Source organism: Mastomys coucha, unplaced genomic scaffold (assembly GCF_008632895.1).
Source record: "Mastomys coucha isolate ucsf_1 unplaced genomic scaffold, UCSF_Mcou_1 pScaffold6, whole genome shotgun sequence".
NCBI classification, from domain to species: Eukaryota; Metazoa; Chordata; class Mammalia; order Rodentia; family Muridae; genus Mastomys; species Mastomys coucha.
Genome location: NW_022196912.1, coordinates 59,089,352 through 59,101,307, shown reverse-complemented (window position 1 = coordinate 59,101,307; position 11,956 = coordinate 59,089,352). Strand labels below are relative to the sequence as shown.

Below are 11,956 nucleotides of genomic sequence, written 5' to 3'. Positions count from 1 at the left end.
TTCCCTCTCCCTTCCTTCTGTACACATAAAAGCTACACAAAAGCAAAATAGACTAGAACATGGGGTGACAATGAAAACCATATTCAGATGGCTCAAATTAGCTTTAAAGTCTATGGCACAGCTGTGTATAAACTTAAGGAAATGAAGCACCCATTAAACCTATATTTTTAGGTCTAAGATTTTCAGAGGGTCAAGTGCTTGCTGTGCAAGCATAAAGACTTACTTGAGTTTGGCTCTCCAGCACCCACATAAACGCAAGTATTACAACATGTACCTGTAACTCTAGAGATAGAGGAACTGAGCAGGCAGATTGAGGCGACCCAGAGTGAAGCATAGGATAAGTTAGAGATCATATCTTTAAAAACCTCATGTGGGGAGCAATAGAAGGTGATACCTGAAGTTGACTTCAGGCTTCCATGTGTGCAAAGATAAGCATATGAGTAGACTGACACAACCACACACACACACACACACACACACACACACACACACACACACATGATTTTTAAAATGTGAGCTAAAGATAATAATTTACTTAGTGAAATTTTTAAGTTGTAAAATATTTTAATGTGTTAAACATAGTCTTTAGTCATCTGTACTCTGCCCTTTATCATAAAGAAGTAAAATAAAGGTAAATGTACAATCCTGAGTTTAGTGATTAAAATAATATGTTTAATCATTTAGACTTGTTAAAGCTCATGTGGCAATTTTGAGAGACTGGTCAGAAACATTTTTATCTACCACAGTCTTTGTGTTTTCTATTATCTTATGAATCTCACCTGCTCAATTTGATCACAATTATTAAGATATAATGACACCCTCTAAGGCTTCTCCAAATGATCTTTACTGGGAGTGAATATCTACTCAAGGGAAAGCTTCATTTTGAACACACAGTAGATAAACAATGCTCTACTTAACCTTACATGGGCCATGGGAACAGTGCCTTGACTGGGTATGGTCTTTTGTACCAATTGCCTCTTCACCTTCAGTGTCAGCTCATGTGTAAGTCCCAAATTTCCAAGCCTGCTAATTGATCAATCAATTCTGAAATAATCGTTTCATAAACTCTTCCAAATAATAAAAGGGAGTCCTCTTTCACTTTACACAATGCCTATACAGAACTTTTTCTAAAACATTGACTATGTTCTTTCTTTTCCTTGTGGCATCTTAGTCCTAGTTTTATGAAACAGTCCAGATATCTGGGCCTCGGGCAGGACACTAAAGTAATAATGTGAGTGTTGGCTTTCAAGCGTATTTGAGAATAATAGATATATGCTATAGATCCGTCACCAGTTTCAACAATGGACAAATCACAATTTCATTTCATCTGCTCTTTGCTTTGTCTGGACATTTATTTCATTTTGGACTATGTTGAATACTATTTAAGTAATCTTATAATTTAATTTATGGATATATTATATAAGTGTTTCATATAAAATATTCTTAAATGTAACCACACAGCCTGATCACAATTATTTTTTAAAATCATCAATTATACATGATCACTTTCCCTCAAATATCCAGCTAAATAATATTTTCCATTTTTCACATTTTAATCTTCCCAATATACAAAGTTTGCAGTTGAAAATTTTTCTTTAGAGTCTCCTTTCTTCTCTTTATTTATCTGCTATCTACTTGTTGAACAAATTGGTGAAAGAGCACAGTGGTCCAAAATATTTGTCATTAACTTCATGTTGGTATTTACAATTTGATTATTTAAAATGTAAAGAAATTCAGCATACTATGAAGCCAAAGTTTGAAATTCTACAGAAGGTATACTTCAGTCATAGATTATCCCTGTGTGGCCATTGTACTGTACAGTGTGCCTGTGCTGAAATGGTCGTGGAGAACAGTGATATTGTTTCCCTCATCCACTATTTTCCTGATCATATGTCATCTAATAGGATATATATTCTCCTCTACATATCCTGTTATACTCAAGTATTGACTATATTTTTGTTTAATGCTTTGCTACATTTACTACATAGTTATACTTACACCAGGTAGCACATGATAGCTTCCTTGTCTCTTCCTTATGATAACCATAGTGTCTTATTTTTATTTTTAATAGTATAGTACATTTTTGTTGTTCTATAACTTCTTCAATTTCTTATGTTAATGTTATTCTTGTCTATAGAATCATAGTAGATGCATGGGAAATATAGCAGATATTCTTTGGAAATTTGGTAGGTCCCTGGTACTTGATTTTTGGGGTGACTAAAAAAAATCATCCAATAATTACTTTTGCTATACATTTTAGCTCATATTTTATATTAAAGCATTGGAGGTAACAGGATCTTACCTTTCTGGGTGAGAATTACTTTTTTTATTATATTCTATAATAAACTACATTTTCCCATGTAGAATTCTATAAGAGAATATATTTTACTCTTGATATTTAATATATATATGTATGTATATATACATACATATGTATATATATGTATATATATAATTTACTCTTTCAAACACTGCTATAATCATAATTAAGCTTTTTGAGGACCTAGATTAATCATGACAGAGCAACCAATTTTGGTGGCATTTTGGAAACTAGAAAGCAGATGGCCATGGGCTGCCCATTTAACCAACAGTAACCTTGAAATAGAAAACACTGTGAAAGAACCAAAATTAAAATCATAATCCCCAAAAAAATAGAAACCAGTGGTGCATATGGAAATAGGAGTGAAGCAATTTGTCATTAAAGAAGATCTGATGATGTTTAAAAATAAATCCCAGGTAAGCATTTGTGCACTGGAGACATTGGTGTCTGGAGTGGATAGGCTGTATACACATGCACTTTTCTCTTGTGAGCTAATGCATAATGCTATATGAAGAAACAGAAATAACAATTTATATGCAAATGCTGGTGGTTTTTTTTCTTTGCTCCATTTAGCTTCTAATACTTGGATAACCAGACTTTTATCCATTGGCAGGATACTAGAAGTATCTCTGGGCATTAGTCTTCTCCATAGGAGAAGGAAGAAATAATACTGTGCTCAGGTTTTTCTTATACTTGGATGAGTCTCACTCAAGTGAACTTCAAGTTGAACATAGTGACGCATACTTATCATCAGGAGGCAAGGAAATCAAGAATCCAAATCAGCTTTGGCTCTGCAGCAAGTTTATGCCTAATAGAACAGAAATAAATGAATAAGCTCAAGAGACAATACACATAAATACATGTAGAGAGAAAAAAGAGAGAATTTATGATAAAAGAACAAAATAATATGAAAAATTCAGAGACTTAAAAAATTAAAACAAACTATGAGAGTATTGTAACAGAGAGTGGATAAACTCTCTTAGAATCTGCTTTGCTTTCAAAAAGATACAAATTTTAGTTACATTGAATGTGATGCAGAGGATGCTCCCCATGTGGAAGGCAGTCTGGTTCTGAATATTTTGTTGGGACTTTTCGTACCCCACAAGGCAGCAATATGATGAGAGGAGCCTAAGTATACTTGCTCTTTGGACTTATTTTCAGGAATATAAGTAAAATCATTTTTCCAATCTTTAGAAGCAAGAATGATACTGTATAAATTCCAAATGGCTGAAGGAGATGCTGGCAAGGAAAAGGTCATGTTTTGCCAGTTTGGAAATCAAACAAATGCCATAATTTGTATCTGAAGACACGCAGGAATGGATTTTTCTTGTCTTTAGTGGGATTTAGATGTGATTCATCTTAACTGTGGAAACTGTTTGACAAGGTATAATGCAGGCATAGATGAAAATATAAACACAGGAAGGAAGCTTCTGTAGGGGATTCGGGACACCCCAAGGAGGCCATTCCCTTGACTTTCCCTGTAGTTGGAGTAGACATCTTTGGCAACATATAGGGTTCCCTCCATACTCAGAAAAATGGAAACATTTACAGCATTCTGCCAGTAAGTCAGTTTTCTATACTGGCCATTTTCTTCCTTGAGGAAGATAACTAAGCACACTCGTTGTTCAGAAGAGATATAAAAAAAGATGTCATCAGTGAATTCAACTGGCTGGACAGTATACAGGTGCAACCTTGTCTCCTGGGCAAATGGGGCCAGCAGATGCTATCTTAACATGTTATACTCAATGGAGTGAGAACATAAATGGATGCACATACATAGTAGCACAGAACTCAAACAACTCAAATTATCTGCACACTGAGAATATATACTTTTTTACCCACCCACAAAAAAGAGATCACAAGCACAAAAATTTAGACAAAATATAGTTGTTTTCACAAAACTGTGTAACCAGACCACCGATAAACACTACAAATTATCTGATAGCATTAGTTCTTTTTTTAAAAGTTATATTCTCAAATAAATATGGCTATTCAGCAACCACAATGGCTAGAATGAAGTGAATTATTGGTGAGATTAGGGAAAATTAGTGACCTTATAAATCATCAATGACACCTGGATTGTATTATCTCTTTTGAAAACTCTTAATGTTAAGTACTATAGCAGGATATATGGAACCCTTATAACCAGGGAATCTATTCCTAAACATATGCTGAAAGTAAATGTACAGCTAATCACATGCACAATAAAGTTTATATTAAAAATCAACTACTTGTAACTCCAGTACCTGTGGATTCTGACTTTCTCTTATGGTCCCTGTGGAAAACTCTTCATATATATATATATATACATATACCCACATAGACACACATGTATGCATATAACAATAAATTTCTAGATAGTGTTGTTATAGTTACTTAGATAAGAAACAATTTAGAAAACTATATCTGATCCATGCACTGATAGACCAATTCCAGAAAGATTGAAAATCTAATTAAATACACTGTATACCTGCTTCATAATATTGTCTGTTGATAAAAGTATCTAGAGATAATCTTTCTCTAAGAAAATAAACATACACAAAAGAAAATCTGTTAGGGACAGACAACATGTTTTCAGAAGGATAATATTTAAAATAAGTAAATTGAAAAACTTAAGGTTCAAAATCCAAGGGACACAAATCATAGACTATATAAATGCCTAGCAATAATAAATAGGTTAGATAAACATGATACCAAGATTCAAAACTAAAATATATGAACAGTTAATGAGTAGTAAAGGATAAAATAACATTTCTGAACCACACATTATTAAATCTTGTAGGCTGGAAATAATATCAAAAAGAAACTTCCATTTTACCTGACTTTCCAGAAGTCAGATAATGGAGTTGATTATATCATATATATTGTTTTATTAAATATATATTAATATTGTATATTTATAAAACAAATATTGTTTTATAAATATAAATTTATGTTAATCCACTAGAATGTTAAAAGTCACCAAGTGACTCCTGGTGCACAGATGCCGCCTCGGTTGAGAGGTCAAACCTATTCCACCTTTACATCAGGCTCTACTATTTTATTTTAAATTTATATTTCAGTGGTTGGTCCCCCTCTCCCACCCCCATCCCACAGTTCCTTATCACATTCCTCCTCTTCCTTGCCTCCAATGGGTGCTTCCCCCAAACAGGTCTCTCCCTTCCCTGGGGCCTCAAGTATCGTGAGGATTAACTACATCTTTTCCCACTGTCACATATATAGTAGAGGTCTGCCTGGTATGCTCCTTTGAGAATGTACAATTGAATAGTTATCTGAAATATAATTTTGAAAAGGAGATTCTAGGTAGAAGGAGAATATATACTCCAAATAAACATTAAAAAACAAAACAAAACAAACAAACAAACAAAAAAAACAACCTTCGGTCTTCTGCCAAGTCCTTGTTGCTGGGGCAGACCCTTAGTTGGTCTGATCCCATGAAGACTCCATATCCTGATCCCTCCTAGAGGACTGAGTGCACTCAGAGCAGTTGAGGACCTGCCGAACTTAGAACAGTTGTCTGAAGGCCTCCCAGGAGATACTGCAGCCAGGGCTACTGCTGTGAAGAGCCCCCATTAGAAGAGCCCACAGGTGATCAGATACAGTCAGGGACACAGGCCTACTAGAAGACCTGAAGCAACCCAGGGACAAAAGACAGAGACTCCAGACAGTCACCAGACCAACACCAGGAATATCCAGATGGTGAAAGACAAGCACGAGACCATAAGCAGCAGAAGCCAAAATACCTGGGCATCATCAGTTCTCCCACCACAGCAAGCCCTGAATGCACCAACATATCTGAAAATCAGGAATCTGTCCTAAAGTCCTATCTCAGAAAGATAACAGAGTCCTTTAAGGAGGATATCAATAACTCACTGAAAGAAATACAGGAAAACACAGGTAAACAGGTGAAAGAATTGAATAAAGTGATCAAAGACCTAAAAGTCGAATTAAAACAATAAAGAAAAGAGAAATGGAGACAAATCCGGAAATGGAAAACCTAGGAAAGAAGTCAGGAATTATAGATGCAAGTATTACCAACAGAATATAAGAGATAGAAGAGAGAATCTTAGGTGTAGAAGATACGGTACAAGAGATTGACACAACTATCAAAGAAAATTCAAAACATAAAAATATCCTAACCCAAAGCATCCAGGAAATTCAGGACATAATGAAAAGCCCAAATCTAAGAATAATCAGAATAGAAGAGAATGAAGATTCCCAGCTCAAAGGACCTGAAAATGTCAATAAAATCAGAAGAAAACTTTCCCAACCTAAAGAAAGATATGTCCATAAAGGTACAAGAAGCCTACAGAATACCAAATAAATGGGATCAGAAGATAAAATCTCATCACATAATTATCAAAACACTAAATTCACAGAGCAAAGAAAGAATATTAAAAGCTACAAGGGAAAAAGGCCAAGTGACATACAAAGGGAGACCTATCAGAATTATACCAGACTTCTCATCAGAGTTTATGAAAGCTAGAAGAGCCTGGTCAGAGGTCATGCAAATTCTTAGAGAACAAAAATGCCAGCCCAGGCGACTATACCCAACAAAACTCTCAATCAACATAGATGGGGAAACCAAAATATTCCAGGACAAACCCAAATTCAAACAGTATCTATGTACTAATCAAGCCCCACAGACGATCCTAAAAGAAAAACTCCAACATAAGGAAGGAACCTATACCGAAGAAAAGACAAGATATAAATCATTTCCCAACAAAGCCTGAAGGAGAGAACCACAGTACATAAAAGTCATCTACAAAACCAAACATATCAGGAATCAAGTCATCTCTCTTTAATATCTCTCAATATTAATGGACTCAACTCACCTATAAAAACACATAAGCTAACAGACTGGGAGTACAAACAAGGTCCAGCATTTTGCTACATACAAGAAACATACCTCAATAAAAAGACAGGCACTATCTCAGAGTAAAATGATGGAAAAAGGTTTTCCAAGCAATTGGCCCCATGAAAAAAGCAGGAGTTATCATCATAATATCCAATAGAACAGATTTTCAACCAAAATTTATCAAGTGTGATGAGGAAGGACACTTCATATTCATCAAGGAGAAAATCCACTAAGAGTAGGTCTCAATTCTGAACACCTATGCCCCTACTTCATAAAAGAAACTTTACTAAAACTCAAAACACACATTGAACCACATACAATAATAGTGGGAGATTTCAACATGTCACTCTTACCAATAAACAGGTCATAGAAACAGAAACTAAACAGAGACACAGTGAAACTAAGAGAGGTTATGAACCAAATGGATTTAACAGTTACCTACAGAACACTTCACCTTAAAACAAAAGAATACACCTTCTTCTCAGCACGACCATACAATTGGTCACAAAACAACCCTCAACAGATATAAAAAAATTGAATCTGTTGAGGGTTGTTCCCTTCAGATCACCATGGCTTAAGACCACATACACATGGAAACTGTACAATTCTCTTCTCGATGACAACTGGTCAGGGAAGAAATAAAGAAAACTTTTAAAGACTTCCTGGAAATTAAGGAAAAGTTGACACATCATACCCAAACTTACGGAACACAATGAAAACAATGCTAAGAGGAAAGTTCATAGCACTAAGTCTCCTGGAAAGAAACTGGAGAGATCTTACACTAACAACTTAACAGCACACCTGAGAGTTCTAGAACAAAAAGAAGCAAACTTACCCAAGAGGAATAGAAGGCCTGAAATAGTCAAACTAAGAGCTGAAATTAAACAATAGAAACAAAGAAAACAATACAAAGAATCAGCAAAACCAAAGCTGGTTCTTTGAGAGAATCAACAAGATAGATAAAACCCTAGGCAAGCTAAGTAAAGAGCCAACAGGCAGTATCCAAATTAATAAAATCAGAAATGAAAAGGAGACAAAACAACAGAAACGGAGGAAATACAAAAAATCATCAGATCCTACTATAAAAGTCTATACTCAACAAAACTGGAAAATCTAGATGAAATGAGTAGTTTTCTAGACAGATGCCACATATCAAAGTTAAATGAAAAACAGGTGAACTATCTAAACAGGCCTGTATCACACATGGAAATAGAAGAATTCATTAAATCCTCCCAACCAAAAAAAGCCCAGGGCCAGATGGATTTAGTGCCTAATTCTACCAGGCCTTCAAATATCTGATACCAATTTTCCTCAAAATAGAAACATAAGAAGCACTACCTAATTTGTTCTATGAAGCCACAATTACTCTGATACCTAAGTCACACAGGGACCCACTCAAAAAAGATAACTTCAGACCAACTCGCTTATGAATATCAGTGCAAAAATACTCAATAAAATTCTTGCAAACTGAATCCAAGAACACATTAAAACCATTTATTCACTATGATCAAGTAGGCTTCATCCCAGTGATGCAAGGTTGGTTTAATATATGAAAATCCATTAAGATAATCCACTATATAAACAAACTCGAAGAAAAAAAATCACATGATCATCTCCTTAGACGCAGAAAAAGCATTTGACAAAATATATCACCCTTTCATGTTAGAAGTACTGGAGAGATCAGGAATTCAAGGCCCATACTTAAACATAGTAAAAGCAATTTTCAGCAAATCAACATCCAATATCAAATTAAATGGAGACATACTTGAAGCAATCCCACTGACATCAGGGACAAGACAAGGATGCCCACTCTCCCCATATATATTCAATATAGTACTCGAAGTGTTAGCTAGAACAACAAGATAACAAAAAGAGATCAAGGGGATAGAAATTGGTAAAGAAGCAATAAAGCATAAGCGACCCCAAAAATCCTACCAGAGAATTCCAGCTGATAAACAATTTTGGCAACGTGGCCAGACATAAAATTATCTCAAATAAATCAGTAGCCTTCCTTTATACAAAGGTTAAACAGGCTGAGAAAGAAATTAGGGAAACAACTCCCTTCACAGTAGCCACAAATAATATAAAATATCTTGGGGTAACTCTAACCAAACAAGTGAAAGAACTGTATGACAATAACTTCAAGCCTCTCAAGAAAGAATTCAAAGAAGATTTCAGAAAATGGAGAGATTGCCCATGTTCATGGATTCGCAGAATTAACATAGTAAAAATGGCCATCTATAGATTCAATGCAATCCCCATCAAAATCCTAACACAACTCTTCAAAGACATGAAAAGATCAATTCTCAAATTCCTATGGAAAGGCAAAAAATATAAAAGAACAGCTGGGGAAAACACCATCCTTGATCTCGAGCTTTACTACAGAGCAATAGTGATAAAAACTACATGGTATTGGTACAGAGACAGTCATGTTGATCAATGGAATAGAATTGAAGACCAGAAATAAAACTACACACTTACAGTCACTTGATCTTTGACAAAGACACCAAAAATATACAATGGAAAAAAGAAAGTATCTTCAATAAATGGTGCTGGTCTAATTGCTAATCTGTATGTAGAAGAGTGAAAATAGATCCATATTTGTCACCTTGTACAAAGCTCAAGTCTAAGTGGATCAAGGACCTCAACATAAAATCAGATACACTGAATCTAATAGAAGAGAAAGTGGAAAAGAGCCTTGAACTCATTGGCACAGGGGGGAAATTTCCTAAACAGAAATCCAATGACTCATGCTCTAAGATCAAGAATTGATAAATGGGACCTCATGAAACTAGAAAGCTTCTGTAAGTCAAAAGACATAGTCAATTAGACAAATTCGCAAGCTACAGATTGGGAAAATATCTTCACTAATCCCACATCCGATAGATGACTAATATCCAAAATATATAAAGCACTCATGAAGTTAATCACCAAAAAAACCACCACCAACAAAAACAAAAAAAAACAAAAAAATACCCCAACCCAATAAAAAATTAGGTATAAAACTAAACTGAGAATTAACAACTGAAGAATGTTCAATGGCCAAGAAGCACCTAAAGAAATGTTCAAAGTCCTGAGATTCCACCTTATACCAATCAGAATGACTAAGATCAAAACCTCAAGTGACAACACATGTTGGAGAGAATATGGAGAAAGGGGAACACTCCTTCTTTGTTGGTGGGATTGCAAACTGGTATAATCATTCTGGAAATCAATCTGGAAATTCCTCCGAAAAATGGAAATAGATCTACCTGAAGACCCAACAATATCACTCCTGGGAATATAACCAAAACATGCCCTATCATGCCACGGGGGCACATGTTCCACTATGTTCATAGTGGCCTTGTGATAGCAAGAAACTGGAAACAACTCAGATGTCCCACAACAGAAGAATAGATACAGAAAATGTGGTACATTTACACAATGGAATACTACTCACCTATTAAGACCGAGGAAATCCTGAGTTTTGCAGGCAAATGGACAGAACTAAAAAATATCATACTGACTGAATTAGCTTAGTCATGAAAGGTTATGCATGGCATGTACTCACTAATAAGTGGATAGTTGCCAAAAACATAAAAATAATAAGAACAAAAAGTATAGGATATCCAAGATACAGTCCAGAGAAATTAAAAAGGTGAAAAAGCTGAAGGGCCCAAGTGTGGATGCCTCAGTCCCACTCAGGAGGAAGAAGAAAGCAATCACTAGTGGAGGGGGAGGGAGGAACCTGGGAGGGAAAGTGGACAGGGCAGAGGAAAGAGAGGAACCTGATCTGGTATTGGATGAGGGAAGAGTACTGAAGCCCTGAGGCCCAGCAGAAAGAATGGAACAGGCAACCTAGGGAGGTAGGAGGTTGTGGATACCCTCCTGAATGCACCAGAGACCTGGGAGGTGAGAGACTCTCAGAACTCAAATGGAAAGACCTTAGATAAAATGTCTAACAGTAGGGAGAGGGAACTTACAGAGCCCACCTCCAGCAGGATATCCCACAGTCAAAACTCTGACCCATAATAGTTCCTCTCTGAAAGAACTGCAGGGATGAAAATGGAGAGGATTCTGAGGAAAAGAAGATCCAGGTCTAGGCCCAAAGTAGGATCCAGCTCAAGGAGACGTCCCAAAGCCTGACACTATTACTGAGGCTATGGAGCACTCACAAGAAGGAATCTAGCATGACCACACTCTTGAAAATCCAACAATCAGCTGAAAGTGTCAGATGCAGACATTTACACCCAACCAATGGAAAGAAGCAGATGACCCCCATTCTTGAATTAGGGAATTCAAGAAAGAAGCTGAGGAGAAGGGCGATCATGTAGGAGGACCAGCAGTCTCAACTAATCTGGACCACCGAGATCTCTCAGATACTGGACCACCAAACAGACAGTATACACCAGCTGATATGATACAGTAGAGGATTTCTGAGTCTGTGTTCACTCAGGGATGATACACTTAACCCTCAAGAGACTGGAGGCCCTAGGGAGTTTAGAGGTCAGGTGGGGTAGGGGATGGGGCATCCATGTGGATACAGGGCAGGAATGTAGAACATTTGGAGGGTGGAGGGGGTATGGGGAATGGAATATAGAGTAAAAAATAAATTAATTAAAAAAAAAAGCTTGGGACTCTGGACATACACTTCTGAATCTTCAGTCATTTGTTCAGTATTTGCTGGGCACATGCTGGACACATGCCAGAAAGTGTATGGTAACACACATCGATTCCTTTCCTTTCCTTTCCTTTCCTTTCCTTTCCTTTCCTTTCCTTTCCTTTCCTTTCCTTTCCTT

General features: G+C 36.2%; 1 long non-coding RNA gene across 1 annotated transcript in view; it reads right to left on the bottom strand.

Annotated features, from left to right (window-relative positions):
* Positions 1-2,701: 2,701 nt before the first annotated feature.
* Positions 2,702-11,956, bottom strand: part of LOC116080698 — a 52,189-nt gene continuing 42,934 nt past the window's right edge. The window contains exon 2 of the long non-coding RNA XR_004114559.1: positions 2,702-3,128. This is a non-coding gene — a long non-coding RNA (uncharacterized LOC116080698). The remainder of the gene's footprint in view (positions 3,129-11,956) is intronic.